This window comes from Crotalus tigris, unplaced genomic scaffold (genome assembly GCF_016545835.1).
Source record: "Crotalus tigris isolate CLP2741 ecotype Arizona unplaced genomic scaffold, ASM1654583v1 scf7180000018891.247784533:1973344, whole genome shotgun sequence".
NCBI classification, from domain to species: Eukaryota; Metazoa; Chordata; class Lepidosauria; order Squamata; family Viperidae; genus Crotalus; species Crotalus tigris.
This window is the reverse complement of record NW_024097260.1, coordinates 89,611-106,861: the sequence shown is the minus strand read 5'-3', so window position 1 is coordinate 106,861 and position 17,251 is coordinate 89,611.

Below are 17,251 nucleotides of genomic sequence, written 5' to 3'. Positions count from 1 at the left end.
TCCTGCTGTGAGTCCAGCCTTGCAATTGCTTTAATTGGGCCTCATTTCAAAGCCAGGATGCTCCAGTGCAGGGCAGAAATAGCCATAGCAATAGCACTTAGGCTTATATACCGCTTCACAGTGCTTTACAGCCCTCTCTAATCCATTTACAGAGTCAGCATCTTGCCCTCCAACAATCTTGGTCCTCATTTTTCCCACCTTGGAAGGATGGAAAGCTGAGTCAACCTTGAGCCAGTGAGGATCGAACTGCAGGCAGTGAGCAGTGAGTTAGCCTGCAATACTGCACTCTAACCATTGTGCACCATGGAAGGAAGGAAGGAAGGAAGGAAGGAAGGAAGGAAGGAAGGAAGGAAGGAAGGAAGGAAGGAAGGAAGGAAGGAAGGAAGGAAGGAAGGAAGGAAGAACAATAGCAATAGCACATAGCTTTATATACCACTTCACAGTACTTTACAGCTTTCTCTAAGCAAGTGGTTCTCAACCTTCCTAATGCCGCAACCCTTTAATACAGTTCCTCATGTTGTTATGCTACTTCATAACTGTAATTTTGCTACTGTTTTGAATCGTAATGTAAATATCTGATATGCAGGGTGTATTTTCATTGTTACAAATTGAACATAATTAAAGCATAGTGATTAATCACAAAAACAATATAGCAATGCTCGCTGGAGAAGCTTACTCTTCCTTGCTCCTCTGGTGGAGGAGGAGGGCGGCGGTGGCTGGATAGAGGAGCGGTGTCTCGGTTCCTAAGACCATCAGAAATATGTGTTTTCCGATGGTCTTAGGCGATCCCTGTGAAAGCGTCGTTTGACCCCCAAAAGGGTCACAACCCACAGGTTGAGAACCGCTGCTCTAAGCGATTTTACAGAGTCAGCATATTTGCCCCCAACAATCTGGATCCTCATTTTACCAACCTTGGAAGGATGGAAGGCTGAGTCAACCTTGAGAGGCATCCAGAGAAGGGACAACCAGGGGCTGCTTCATATCCAGGGAGACTTCAGATGGATGGAAAAGGCTCCAAACCAGGAAACTGTTTAAGAACAGTTCAGGAACAGCATGAAGAAAAATTGGGAAACAAATTCTCAAGCCCCCTAAACTTAAATTAGAAAAACAGAAGCCCTGCCCCTGAGAAATACCCCAAACAGCTTCTGCCAAACCATAAGCTTTACTGGGTTAGAAGGAAAAAACCAGGTCCTCGTTCCAAGTCGGGAGGACGCTGTAGAAACAAGCTGAAGGCAGGCTGCGTTTTGGAAAGGAGGCCTCTTTATTTAGTTGCCCAAAACTTCAGTCACAGCAGCATGTTTCTTGGGGTGGCTGACAAAATGGAGTTGACAGTGAGTGGGTTTTTATACTTGCGTTGGGCTTTGGGTTTGAGGTGACTGTTCCTGTGCCATGTGTTTTGACCTGTGCTCTTTTGGTGTTCTAATTGTTGCCTGACTCCCATTGTGGCTTGGAGGTCACGTCCTGTCTTCGAACCTGGGTGGGGGGAATGCAGATTTTAGGATCTTTGTTTTTCTAATCTCATCCGTTCCAGCCTTCACATGGCCCCAGTCTTCCAGACTGGATTACCAAATCTGCATTTCTAAAAGCTCGCCTGCTCAGTTTCTGCCTGGGGCAGGGTGACTGGGGCTGTTTCTGCCTTTTTCTCCTTTAGTGGAAATATAATATTCTGCCTCTTTAATATTCCCCCAAATATTTCATTGTGTGTGTGTGTGTGTGTGTGTGTGTGCGCGCGCGCGCACACTGACTTCCTACAACTGCCTGGCATCAAGAAAGGACAACTGGGCCAATAGTACTTCCCCCCCCCCCCCCTACAAGCACTTCACAATGCCTTGGTGAGGCCACACTTGGAATACTGCATCCACTTTTGGTCACCACGATGTAAAAAAGATGCTGAGACTCTAGAAAGAGTATAGAGAAGAGAAACAAAGATGATTAGGGGACTGGAGGCTAAAACATATAAGGAAAGGCTGCTGGAATTGGGTATGTCTAGTTTAATGAAGAGAAGGACGAGGGGGAACATGATAGCAGTCTTCCAATCTCTCAGGGGCTGCCCCAAAGAAGAGGGAGTCAAGCTATTCTCCAAGGCGCCTGAAGGCAGGACAAGAAGCAACGGATGGAAACTAACCAAAGAGAGAAGCAACCTGGAACTAAGGAGAAATTTCCTGACAGTGAGAACAATTAATCAGTGGAACAACCTGCCTCTAGAAGCGGTGAATGCTCCAACACTGGAAGTTTTTAAGAGGAGAATGGACAGCCATTTGTCCGAAATGGTATAAGATTTCCTGCCTGAGCAGGGGGTTGGATTATATGACCTCCAAGGTCCCTTCCAACTTTATTATTATTATTATTGATCATCGCACAGTCAGCCAGATGTTCAGACTGGATTTGGCATTTTGTCTACCTATCGAGTCCTGACTCAGGACCTGGGATAGGCAGATGTGGATGTTTGATGGTATTACAGATATCGTCGCAGGATGGAAGCAGTTCCTAATAAGGCCGCCTTTTGCAACTGACTAATAGCGAATTTGTCAATGCCAATTGTGTTCAAGTGGTGCTCCAGTTGTTTTGGGATTGCGCCCAAGGAGCCTATGACTATTGGTACTACCCTTGCTTGCTTTTGCCACAGTCTTTCTATTTCTATTTGTAGGTCTTTGTATTTTGTTATCTTCTCCAGTGCTTTCTCTTCTATTCTGCTATCTCCAGGCACTGCCACGTCCACTATCCAGACTTTTTTGTCTTTCTTATCGAAATTGTTAAGTCTGGGGTGTTATGTTGCAAGTGCTTGTCTGTTTGAATTCTGAAGTCCCAGAGCAGTTTAATTTTATCATTTTCTATGACTTTCTCTATTTTATGATCCCACTAGTTTTTGCTTACAGGCAAATGATATTTTTTGCAGATCTTCCAATGCACCATTGTTGCTACTTTGTCATGCCGCTGCTTGTAATCAGTTTGTGCAATCTTCTTGTATTATTATTATTATTATTATTATTATTATTATTATTATTATTATTATTGAAGAAGAGACAAGGATTTGAATATGAGGCATTTTGCTAAACTATAGTTTGTTTAAGCACGGTCAAGTGCCCATCCTATAATGAAGCTGCAATGTGTGGAACCAGCGACAACCTCACAGGGAGACAACTGGAATAATTATTGCACGTTGGTATTCCAAGCCCCTTGGGAGACAGATAAAGGAGGTGGGGAGGCTTTGCTTAGAGTCTCCAGCCCACTTAGCTTGTTGGCGCTGTGCCCTTGTGTGTCGCCCTTCTGTTTTATGGCTCCCAGGACTATTAAACGCAATCTAAAAACACAAAAGCACACATATTGCTAAAGCAGAAGCAATCTGGAATCAAAGCAAGTAAAATCAATAAAACATTTAGCAACATCAGTAAAAAAACAAACCCAACAACTTATCTGCCATGCTAGACAACCTGGGTTTATTAAAACAAAAACAAAAAAAAAATTGACATCAAAGGGACATCAAACCCTGCAGTAGTAAACACCCCCCCCCCGAGATCTGGTGCTATGGGTAGCCGGACCCTCTGGGAGGTAGCCCAACCCCTTTGGGTTAGTGGCCGTTGCCTCATCCAATGTGAAAAGTTCAAAAGATCCAACCTTGTTAGACCCTAAATTGTCCCACCCCTGGACTTGTCAGGGAGGCAAAAACAGTTGGCCCTGCACATTCTCCTAACCATGCACATTGGATGTATCACTTTACACTTGGAATGCTGCATCCAGTTTTGGTCGCCACAATGTAAAAAAAGATGCTGAGAATCTAGAAAGAGTGCAGAGAAGAGCAACAAAGGTGATTAGGGGGCTGGAGGCTAAAACATATGAAGAACGGTTGCTGGAATTGGGTATGTCTATTTTAATGAAGAGAAGGACCAGGGGTGACACGATTGCAGTGTTCCAATATCTCAGGGTCTGCCCCAAAGAAGAGGGAATCAAGCTATTCTCCAAAGCACCTGAAGGCAGGACAAGAAGCATCAGATGGAAACTAATCAAAAGAGAGAAGCAACCTAGAACTAAGGAGAAACTTCCTGACAGTTAGAACAATTAGCCAGTGGAACAACCTGCCTCCAGAAGCGGCGAATCTCCAACACTGGAAGTTTTTAAGAAGAGACTGGACAGCCATCTGTCTGAAATGGTATAGGGTTTCCTGCCTGAGCAGGGGGTTAGACTAGATGACCTCCAAGGTCCCTTCCAACTGTGTTATTCTGTTACTCAAACAAAGAGAAAGATTGGAGAGACGTGATAGCAGTCTTCCAGTATCTCAGGGGCTGCCCCCAAGAAGAGGGAGTCAAGCTATTCTCCAAAGCCCCTGAAGGCAGGACAAGAAGCAACGGATGGAAACTAAGCAAGGAGAGAAGCAACCTGGAACTAAGGAGAAATTTCCTGACAGTGAATTAATTAATCAGTGGAACGGATTGCCCTCGGAAATTTGGCTGCTTCATCACTGGAGAATTTTAAGAAGAGATTGGCGAACCATTTGACTGAAATGGTATAGGATTTCTTGTCTGGGCAGATCTGTTATTCTGTTCTGTTTATTTCCTTTTACTCATTCTCCTTCCAAGTCAAAGGCCCAGCAACGCTAATCTTTGGTCGTAGGGGAGCTGTTGCAATCCTCTAATCCAGTGGTTCTCAACCTGTGGGTCGGGACCCCATTTGGGATCGAACGACCATTTCACGGGGGTCGCCAAACAACGCAGTCCGCCATTTTTCCCCCCTTTTTCTTAGCTGTGCTACTCCCTTTTATTCTATTGGCTCTTGAAAGCCAGTAGAATAGACTCTCTTGAATAGAGTCTAATTCTATTGGCTTTCAAAAGCCAATAGGAATTGTCCAGGCTGTCTCTGCCCTGCTGAGCCCGCCAAAAGTCCCCTTCTGCAAACGGTGCTGCACCAATTGAGTAGTCCTCGACTTACGACTGGTTGAGCAGTCCTCGACTTACAACCGGTTGGGGGTCGCGGCATTAAAAAGGTTGAGAACCACTGCTCTAATCTGTTAGAGTGGCCACCTTTGGCACTTTCCCTGCCCTGCCCTGTGCAGCGGGTTGGATTAGATGACCACACGGGCATTTCTGACTCTGTGATTCTATGACTGTCTAAGACTCGGTGGGGCCCAGATGAGAGAGCAGACATAACTAAGCTAATTCAGAGAAGTTGTTCCAGCTGTCGGGCCTTACAAGAGTGTGGGAGGCGAGCCCCAGCGGGTGAGAGAAGCCTTCATTCCAGCCAGCTCCAACCCGAGTCATCTTCATTTCCATGATTAACAAGGCTGTCACTTCTCATCCACACACGCTAACATCCCAGGTGTCAGCGTCGGTGGCACTACCCAGGTGATGCTCCAGAATGCTAGTCATCCGGGGTTTATTTTCTCACTTCAAAGAAAGTGAAGACTCTTTCTTTCTTAACAAAATAATTTAATAACAGAGTTGGAAGGGACCTTGGAGGTCTTCTGGTCCAACCCCCTGCTCAGGCAGGAGAGCCTGTACCAAAATACAAACACCTACAAATAGAAAGACTGTGGCAAAAGCAAGCAAGGGTAGTACCAATAGTCATAGGTGCCTTGGGTGAAATCCCAAAACAACTGGAGCACCACTTGAACACAATTGACATTGACAAATTCGCCATTAGTCAATTGCAAAAGGCGGCCTTACTAGGAACTGCTTCCATCCTGTGATGATACCTGTAAGACCATCAAACATCCACATCTGCCTATCCCAGGTCCTGGGTAAGGACTCGATAGGTAGACAAAATGCCAAATCCAGTCTGAACATCTGGCTGACTGTGCGATGATCCATAATAATAATAATAATAAAGTTGGAAGGGATCTTGGAGGTCTAGTCCAACCCCTTGCTCAGGCAGGAAACCCTATACCATTTCGGACAAATGACTGTCCAGTCTCTTCTTAAAAACTTCCAGTGTTGGAGCATTCACCGCTTCTGGAGGCAAGTTGTTCCACTGGTTAATTGTTCTATCAGGAAGTTTCTCCTTAGTTCTAGGTTACTTCTCTCCTTGCTTAGTTTCCATCTGTTGCTTGTTGTCCTGCCCTCTGGTGCTTTGGAGAATAGCTTGACTCCCTCTTCTTTGGGGCAGCCCCTGAGAGATTGGAACGCTGCTATCATGTCCCCCCTCGTCCTTCTCTCTGACGGACAGGATGGAATTCTCCTGAGCCCAAGAATGCCTGTTTCCAAAATATTGCACAAGTGGTCATTGATGTGGTGTCCTCTAGGCACAGGGGACGGATTGTTAAGTTGAGAATTTCAGGGTAGATGTCCGGCCTACTGTAGACATTTTGTAATTTTGACGAGGGGGCCTTGATCCATATATTCTGTGTGGGTATTTGTGTTTTGTTATGGTTGATGTTTTATGTGGTATGTTTCGCTGTGCTGGGATTTGTCAGATAGATTGGTGGTCTTACAAACATGAGAAGTAAATAAACGGTATTTAAGTGATCAGGTTAATTGTTCTGTCACGATATTTCTCCTTAGTTCTAGGTTGCTTCTCTCCTTGATTGGTTTCCATCCGTTGCTTCTTGTCCTGCCTTCCGGGGGCTTTGGAGGATAGCTTGACTCCCTCTTCTTTGGGGCAGCCCCTGAGATACTGGAAGATTGCTATCATGTCCCCCCTCGTCCTTCTTTTCATTAAACTAGACATACCCAATTCCAGCAACCGTTCCTTATATGCTTTAGCCTCCAGTCCCCTGATCATCATTGTTGCTCTTCTCTGTACTCTTTCTAGAGTAGGGCCAAGCCCAAGCCATCTTCCTTCAGTGTTAGACATTGTGTGCGGCTCAAATAACGAAAACTCAGCTGGATCATAGACAGACTTCAGTGCCCAACGTTTTTTTCCTTTGGCATTGACAAAAATGCCACCTTGATATAAAGACATTTGCCAGATTGGCAGAGCTAAATTATTTCTGCAGAAGTTAAGCCCGGTGCCATCAGGGGTCCATAAATTTAAAGATGGATTCTAAAAATCAATAGTCTGAAGAGAACCTGAGAATAGTTTGCATCACATCTGGGGAAGAGAGGAAAGGAGAGAGGAGGGGAGGGGAGGGGAGGAGGAGAGGAGGGGAAGAGAAGAGAGGAGAAGAAGGAGAGGAGAGGAGAGGAGAGGAGAGGAGAAGGGAGAGGAGGGGAGAGGTGAGGGGAGAGGAGAGGAGGGGAGAGGAGAAGGGAGAGGAGGGGGAGAGGACAGGAGACCGGAGGGGAGGGGAGGTGAGAGAAGAGGAGGGGAGAGGAGAAGGGAGAAGAGGAGAGGAGAAGGGAGAGGAGAGGGGAGGGGAGAGGAGAGGACGGGAGGGGAGGGGAAGAGAGGAGAAGAAGGAGAGGGGAGGGGAGGGGAGAGGAGAGGAGAGGAGAGGAGAGAAGAGAAGAGAAGAGAAGAGAAGAGAAGAGAAGAGAAGAGAAGAGAAGAGAAGAGAAGAGGAAGCTGTTTTTAATTGTCCCACACAATTACAAGGACTACGTTTATATGCCCTCACAACCCCACAGCTTCTACTTTTAGGAACTCTGTCTTCCTGATCACCTGAGCTTTTTCAGACTGAAGAGTTCAGGGTTGATTTGACTGAAAGGGCAGGACAAGAAACAATGGTTGGAAACTGATCAAAGAGAGAAGCAACCTGGAATTAAGGAGAAACTTCCTAACAGTGAGGACAATCAACCAGTGGAACAACTTGCCTTCAGAAATCATGGGTGCTCCATCACTGGAGGCTTTTAAGAAGAGATTGGACAGTCACTTGTCTGAGATGATATAGGTTCTCCTGCTTGAGCAGGGGGCTGGACTAGAAGACCTCCAAGGTCCCTTCCAGCTCTATTCTATTCTATTCTATTCTATTCTATTCTATTCTATTCTATTCTATTCTATTCTCCAAGGATACAACATTTCATTTTCCAGGAAGTGTGATCTGAGCTAAACTTGAAATGGTCAAAGCAGAAACAACACATCGTAAAATGATTATTGTCGGAATGTGAACTTAGAAGCTCTGAATGTTCCCTGCTAATCTCTGCTTCAAGTAGCATAAATGCAGACAGTACATCTGGACACCACCAGATGGACAATGTCAAAATCAAATCAACAACATAATACGAACAGGGGATCGGAAAGAGCAGCGCAGTCAGCCAGAACATTTTCAGATACAGATTGTGAAACAGATCATGAATCCTGATGTTAATATACCCAGCTATAATTAGAAAATTAAAAGAGAATAGATATGCCAGCAAAATTTCATCTAGATATCCAGTTGGAATATAAGATCAAAGGAAAGAGCGGAATCAGTACAGATAACATGTAAAACTTGAGAAGCTAGAAGAGGTATAAGGAACAATGTGAGAGCCATAACAGAAAAAGTTATCAACATTTCAAAGAGGAAAAGATCCAAAGGCTACTTGAACAAGTTATGGTCATCGAAAAAACATAAAAGCCTTGTTGTTGTTGTTAATTGCGAAGTCGTGTCCGACCCCATGGACAACATTCCTCCAGGTCTTCCTGTCCTCTACCATCTTCTGGAATCCATTTAAGTTCACACCTACTGCTTCAGTGACTCCATCCAGTCACCTGATTCTCTGTCGTCCCCTTCTTCTATTGCCCTCAATCTTTCCCAGCATTAGGCCCTTCTCCAGTGAGTTCTTACTTCTCATTAGGTGGCCAAAGTATTTGAGTTTCAGCTTCAGGATCTGGCCTTCTAAAGAGCAGTCGGGGTTGATCTCTTCTAGGACTGACCAGTTTGAACGCCTTGCAGTCCAAGGGATTTGCAGGAGTCTTCTCCAGCACCATAGTTCAAAGGCCTCAATTCTTTGGCGCTCAGCCTTTCTTATGGTTCAACTTTCACAGCCATACATTGCAACTGGGAAAACCATGGCCTGGACTATATGCACTTTTGTTGGCAGGGTGATGTCTCTGCTTTTTAGTATGCTGTCTACATTTGCCATAGCTTTCCTCCCCAGGAGCAAGCGTCTTTTAATTTCTTGGCTACAGTCCCCCTCTGCGGTGATCTCGGAGCCCAGGAAGATAAAATCTGTCACTGCCTCCATTTCTTCCCCATCTATTTGCTAGGAATTGAGAGGGCCGGATGCCATGATCTTGGTTTTCTTAATGTTGAGTTTCAAGCCAACTTTTGCACTCTCCTTCTTCACCCGCATCAAGAGGCTCTTTAGTTCTTCTTCACTTTCTGCCATTAGAGTGGTATCATCTGCATATCTTAGCCTTAGGGAAGAGGAAATGGTTATGACAACTGAATGCAGACTTCCTGTGTCGAGCTGGACAGGATTGTGTTACCTCACTCCAGAAAAACAAGAACAGAAAAATGAGATTTTTAAAGAAATCCAGGGAAATAACAGCAGAACCTATAGTTTAGATTAGGGTGTAAATGTCATTTGCAGAGAGAAGATGTACTTAGGAGCAGAGACCCTGCTTAAAAAAAAAGTGAAATTTGACAAAGGCCAGCGATTAAACAGGAAAGCCATCGCATGCAGATGGAATTGAATTGAATTGTTTCAAGCTTGAGGTGGACAAAAAGTGAAATTTTGATTGGGGGCTTTGTCAATTAGATAGATTTGATGTTACGGAAAGGGCTGGTTCATAATATTTTGTCAAAGTAAAAAGTTGAGGTTTGTACTGTATGGCACCAAAGGAAGTCGGAAGTCAGTGCCTTTTTTTCTCTGCCTTACCTCACTTCTCTACTCCCCTTTCCCTTTCCCTTCCCCATCTTTTCCTCTATTTGCTTTTGCATTTCCATTGTACTGTATAGGTCAAGGTATTGATTTAACAGCTAACCAGCTTATGTAATGTAAGATGTAATGATGGGAATGACTCAGCAGGGTCTGTGTCCCTTTAAGAGCTTTGTGTAAAAGGGAAGACTCTGCTGGTGTGTTCTCTCTCTTCCATTTCCTGCTGTAATTGTGGTTTGTTGGATCTTGCTGTATTAGCACGTGGATGTATATTGTTCCTGGTGTGTGATATTGTAGATAGTGTAAGACAGGGCTTTTCAACTTTTTCACCCATTGTACCACTTTTAGGATATAGCAATATCCAAGTACTCGCTAGCAAGGTGTCAAAAACTTGATGACCAAAAAAAAAAGGAAAAAAGTGATGAAGTACAGGTAGTCCTCAGCTTACAACAGTTTGTTTACTGACTGTTCGAAGTTACAATGGCACTGAAAAAAGTGCCCCCCAAGCCACAGCCAAGCAAGACACCTGCCTGCCCACCTGGCCACGCTCTTCCTCCTGTCCGAGGTTTTCATTGTTGTGAGCATTTCTGTTGAGGATTGGCAGCAGGGGTGGGGTGGGGGTGTTTGGTTTTTATTCCCCCCGTCTGCTGGGTGGTTGCAGCAGGTTTTGGTCACTTCACATGACCCTGGGACACTGTGACCGTCATAAATATGAATCAGTTGCCAAGCATCTGAATGTAAATCACAACACCCTGGAGATGCTACAACATTCCAGTGATCAGCGCTTCTGGGCTCAGCAGAAGCACCAGGATCAGCACTGAGCTCCAGCTGATAGGTGCTTCTTCAGGGCTCAGCAGAAGTGCCAGGATCAGTGTTGCTTTCCAGATGATTGGCACTTCTTTTGGGCTCAGCAGAAGGGCCAGGATCAGCGCCGAGCTCCAGCTGGAGCCTGGCACTTCTGCTGAGCCCTGACAGCCCTGCAGCTCCAGCCGTCTCTTGCTCAGGCTTGTGCGGTACTGCCACCGCTTCAGCTCATTCCCCTCCCCTGCTATCACTTTTCTAGGATGGTCGCGTTCCACCTGCCAGGTGCCAATGGACCACAGGTGGTACCCATACCACTGGTTGAAAAGCCTTGGTGTAAGATAAACCACCATTTAATACAAACCACTGTTTACTGTGTTTACTCCTGGGTTATCTCAGTGCAATAAGACTGTGCACGCTCTGACAGTATATTATAAACTAATAAAACTTTCTTTAAAAAAAAAGAATTGTTTCAAGTTGCAGGAGACAGGGCTGTTCAAGGGCTTTCTGTTCTGTGCCAACCAACAGGGAACAAGACTGTGGGAGCAAAAGACTGGAAAAAAGGTTGAGCAAAGGATTGAAACATTGCACCAACTCTTCACATAAGCAAAGTTTTGCTTAAGAGTTGAAAAGTACAATAGAACCGTATTTAGAGAGAGAAATGCTAAATTTTAGAAAAGGGCAGAAGGGGAATTAAGATAAGTAAGCTAACTTTAAGATAGATAACGGAGAGAGCAGGAGAATATAAGGCTGTTAACTTTGCTTTATTGATTACAGCAAGGCTGTTAATTATGTAAATCATGCTAGAAAGTGGAATATATTCAGATTAATTGGTGTACCTGAAGAATGGTCAGTTTTCTGAGAAACATTTCAATGAACAAGATGCTACTATAACAAATGAACACGGAGGAACAGCATGTTTTATAATAGGAAAGAGATTGAAACAAAAATACATACTGTTCCCATATCTGTTTAATTTATATCACAAACATAATTGCAGGACAGCTGGACATAAAACAGGAGGTCAAAAGAGTAACAATTTGAGAGATATAGTCAAAGAAAGAAGAAGCTAAGATAGCTACTTATGAAAATAAAAATGGAAAATGAATCTGCTGAAGTTAAATACTTAACTTAGACCAGCCTACTCAGTAAACCTAACAACTGATAGCAAAGGAGGCAAGATGATTGAAATAATTTTATTTTCTCAAGCCCCACAATAAATGAACCATATACTGGTGATGGAAAGAGAAGGTTAATCATAGCAAGGGAAGAAATGACAATCCAAGCCAAGACAATGAAGGACAAAGCTAGTTTTGATGGCCACAAAGATCAGAATAGCTTTCCAAGGGCAGATGTAAAAACTGGACATGGACAAAAAGTGACAAACAAAGGTAGAATGATAGATTAAAGTTTGGATTCCAAATTATAGATTTGGAGACGGCACTAAGATAGCTACTGCGTTTGGCAAAGAAGAGTGTTAGAATCCAGTTATATTTCATCTCTAGTTATCAACTATAGAACACCTCATTTCTGCCTTCTCGGGATTCTGTCATACGATGAAGGGAAGGGGGTGAACAAAGGGGCTTTATGGCCCTCACTTCCTTCAGTACACTTCAAAGGGACTGGATGTGGGATATCACCAAAAGGACTAACCATAAGAATGGGGCTATTACCTTTCATGTACTCCTCTCTGAAGTCTCCAGCCAGCCAGCAGTAAGGAAAAGGGGGTGGGAGTGTAATGCCTGAGACTGTCGCTGGAAGAAGGGGGTGATTGGGTGGGGCTACTGGGGAACCCCTTAAAACCTTGAATGGAAGAGCTTGGACTCCAAGTCCTGTCTAGAATGCCTGCAACCATTTTCTCTTAATAAAGGATGCCTGTTGGAAGAATTATTCCAAGAGTTCTGTCTTCTTAAGATGCAAAGTGGGGTGGGTCCTTACAAAGAGTCAGTCAGTCAGTATAGACCTGATAAGACATAATTGCTCCCTTGAGGTGGTGATCTCAGCAGATGGAGGAAGTAGAGGACGGGCAATAGAAAATGAGTGTGTTTGGCAGGGTTGAAGCAAGTGGGAGACAGGCAAGAAAATGTGGATGGATAATCTCAAGAAGTTACAACGTGAAAAATAAATAATCTGTGGGGAACAGGAGGAAGATCTGCAACCAAGACATGGTCAGATAAAAAAAAAAAAAATCTGAGTCTGGGCCAGCATTGCAATTTCAAAATAAATGCTTTTCTCCAAGAACGAATCACTCAATTGGATCTGTGTATTAAAGCTCTTGAGAACCATCACCAACTCCCCAATTAAACTGTTTGGTGGCCAAAGCATTGTGCGTCTTGCTGGTCATTCCACCTTCCTGGTTCTTGCACCAGCACAAAAACAATCCCAACAAGGGGGAAAAAGGGGCAGGATGTCATTTCATTTCTGCTTCTTTCCTCTGGCTTCTCCCACCCTGGATTTTTAAAAAATGGTCAAATTCTGGACAGATGTTAAAAAAATCTGTCCAGATGGAGATTTAAGGATGAAAAAAGAGGATAGAACATATGGCAACCCCTATTTTAATTGTTCCTATCAGATTTTAACTGCTTGTTTTAAATTCTGGGCCACTTTAAGTGCTTTTTGTATAGGAAAGTGGGAGTCCTCCCCATCAGCCTGGTCACCATCTGACCTCAGTACAAGCTAAGGGGGGAGGGGCTGGTAGCATTTGGTGCTGGTGGTGGTGGCTTCACACCCCTGTGGAACAGTCTTAGCATCACCAGTAAAGGCAAAAACCTTTGGGACTTAGAACAAAAGAGCCCGATGAAGGCATTTAAAATGAAGCATGCTTGGAGAAATGGAACAGGGAAAAAGAATAGAATAGAATAGAATAGAATAGAATAGAATAGAATAGAATAGAATAGAATAGAATAGAATAGAATAGAACAGAATTCAGAATGAATAGAATAGAATAGAAATTAGAATAGAACTATAGAATAGAACTATAGAATAGAATATAATTCAGAATGAATAGGAATAGAGAATAGAATAGAATAGAATAGAATAGAATAGAATAGAATAGAATAGAATAGAATAGAATAGAATAGGAGTAGAGTAGAGTAAAGTAGAGTAGAGTAGAATAGAACAGAACAGAACAGAATTCAGAATGAATAGAATAGAATAGAAATTAGAATAGAACTATAGAATAGAACTATAGAATAGAATATAATTCAGAATGAATAGAATAGAATAGAATAGAATAGAATAGAATAGAATAGAATAGAATAGAATAGAATAGAATAGAATAGGAGTAGAGTAGAGTAGAGTAAAGTAACATAGAGTAGAGTAGAGTAGAGCAGAGCAGAGCAGAGCAGAACAGAACAGAACAGAACAGAACAGAATAGAATAGAATAGAATAGAATAGAATAGAATAGAATAGAAGAGGATTTAACTGTGATCCAGCATGTTCAGGAAATTCAGCCTTTGAGTTAGTCTCATCACCTTGAAGCCTGTGAAAGACTTTGATGGGATGTCATCCAGAAATAGAATGGACAGAGTCAGCTTTGAGCAGATGCTCCTGGAGTTGAAGGGGTGAAATGGAGGACTTAAGCATCTGCAAGGATTAAAGCATCCAGTTTGCTCTTTAATTCCTACCTCGAAGAAAACTTCCTCAAATGTAGAAGAGACCCAAAGGCAGTGGTGGGATTCAGCTAGTTCGCACCACTTTGGCAGAACTGGTAGCTAATTTTTTGTTGCCCAGGCCTAGAATGGACTTCCAAAAGCGGCATCCACAGAGAACTGGTTGTTCACATATTTGAATCCCACCACTGCCCAAAGGTAGGGTTCCATGTGTACATACACACCTACGTATGTATGTATTGAATATATGATTTTACAATACTGTTGGAAGAAAAGTCTTCATCATGGTTCAGTCCAAGCTGGGGATAAACAACATGGCGACTGCTTTAGGAAGAAGGTTGTAGTTTATTGAAAATGAGAGCCAGACCGGAAGATGTTTCTGGCAGAGAAGAGAGGAAAAAGAACTGAGCACATGTAGGGAGTGGGTTTTTATACCCTCTGGAGCCTTTTGTTTTGAGTTGTTGCCTGTTCCTGTGACATGAACTTTGACCTGAGTGAGTGTGCTTTTCTAGTATTCTGATGGTGATAGGTTAATCCTATTATGTCCCAAAAGTCATATCCTGCTTCCCTGGGGTTGGGGCTAATGACCTTCAGAGTTTGGGTGGGGTATGTAGATTTTAGCTGTCTTTGTCTTCTTAATCTCCTAGCTCCAACTTTCCTGATGGTTTACATCTGCATTTCTACAGAGCTGGTTTCTGCTTGGGGGAAGGGAGACTTGGGGCTATTAAGAAAAAATTGGGCATGCTTTTCTGCCTTTTTAAGATCCTTTGAAGAAATATATTTTCCTGCCCTTTTAATATTTCCTTCTCTGCAGGGCTGACTTCCCACAATACGATAAAAGTATAACAAATGAAATTTGGTGGAAAAGAAGGAAAAGAAAAGTGAACAGAAGTGAAGAAAAGAAAGGTGTTTGATTTCTGCCCTTCTTTCCATTCAAGTAATTTGGATCCTTTCCATCAAGTGGTTACCATCTCACTCTTTCCCTTCCCTCATTAACCCTTTCTAATCTTCAGATTATAAATCCTCAATTCAGCTTTTCTTCTTTCGCTAAAAAGTCCGCATAAGGCTTCGGGATTTTTTAAAGAAGTCTTTTGACCTTGACCAAACTGGTCAGCTTTGCCATTTCTGCAAGCACCTGTGGATTTTATACAGGTAGTTCTCGATTTACAACAGTTCATTTTGTGACCGTTCAAAGTTACAACGGCACTGAAAAAGGTGACTTACGACCTTTTTTCACAGTTATGGCCTTTCCAGCATCCCCATGGGCACGTGATCAAAATTCACATGCTTGCAAGTTTCAGCGTCCCGGGGTCACGGCATCATTTTTTGAGTATTTATTTATTTATTTATTTATATTAAAAGTTTTAAAAATTTTACACAATATATATCCTCAATCCCTCCCAGCCCTCCCCCCCCACTTCCCAGAGCTGATTACAGGGTTACGAATAAACAAACATAATCTAAATAACATTACCCAACTATACTATTAATCAAATCCGTAACATACTTTAACTCCTCTTCAAAATAAATATTAACGAATTGAAAACAAAAATAATTATATCATTATATAATTAAACCATAATACTAAAAATAATATAATATAAAATATAAAATAAAATAATATAAATTCAATCGTATTAAACTATTAATAATAATCTAAAAATTACTCATAAGCAAGATAATATTTTTCAGTCTGATATTTCTTTTGAATATAATCAATCCATCTTCTCCAAACCGAAATATATTTTTCTTGTGAATGGTCCTTCAAATAAGCGGAGATTTTTGCCATTTCTGCTAAATTAGACACCTTAAGTATCCATTCTGCCATAGTAGGCAAAAAAAAATTCTTCCAATATTGCCCCACCAGTAGTCTTGCAGCTGTTATAAGATTCAACATCAAATTAATTTCTTTAACATCAAAATCTACAATAACACCCAACAAAAATAATTGCGGTGTAAATGCTATCTTTCTCTTAAAAATCTTTTGAATATTCCACCAAATCTTAATCCAGAAAGCTTTTATATCTTTACAAGTCCACCAAATATGGAAATAGGTTGCATCTAAGCTTCCACATCTCCAACATTTAGGCTGTAAATTAGGATATGTACAGGACAGCCTTTGAGGATCCAAATGCCACCTATAAAACAGTATTTATTTTTGTCCCATCTTTGTGTGTACAATAATCTTGCTGGAGGCGTTGTATACATTACAGGTTTCTCGTAAAAAAAGGATGGGGCTCCAATTGCGCGGTCCCAGACGCCAGATTCAGAAATGAATCTCTGCTGTTTAACCTGGCACACACACACCCCCCTGCTAAGGAGATGCCCAGAAGTCATCTGCATTGTGCAAATGGAGCTGAGCAGAAGCTGTTTAATAGCACCATCCAGGGGAGTAGAGTAAAGACTAAATTACCCTAGTGCCAGTTTTATTTTCATGGGCTAACTGGGCCCGGAGCGAATAATGCCCAGGCAAATTTCCTTCAAATCCCATAAAATTGCAGGGATATAACCTTTGTGTTGGAGGCTAATTGAACCAGTATTAATGGAGACAGGGTTTTCTGAGTGTCGCAGTCCCTGCTGTTCCACACCCTGTTGATGGACTATGGCATGGTTTTCAATCTTTTTAATGCCGCGACCCCCAACCGGTTGTAAATCGAGGACTGCTCAACCGGTTGTAAGTTGAGGACTACTCAACTGGTACAGGACCGTTTGCAGAATGGGACTTTTGGTGGGCTCAGCAGGGCAGAGACAGCCTGGACAATTCCTATTGGCTTTTGAAAGCCAATAGAATGAGACTCTATTCAAGAGAGTCTATTCTATTGGCTTTCAAAAGCCAATAGAATAAAAGGGAGTAGCACAGCTAAGGAAAAGGGGAAAAAAATGGCGGACTGCATTGTTTGGCGACCCCCGTGAAATGGTCGTTCGACCCCAAATGGGGTCCCGACCCACAGGTTGAGAACCACTGGACTATGGGAAACTGTCCAGCCAAAAGGAAGTGGTGAATGGACGGAGGCTGGGAGAAGAAAGAAGCCATTTTTCTGTGGAAAGAGCCAGCTTGCCACAGCCAACTCACTGCAGAACTTGCAACAGGACAAGTTGCTGCAGGACAATTCAATTTAATTATGTTCACCAGAGTACCAGAGGGCAGGACGAGAAACAATGGTTGG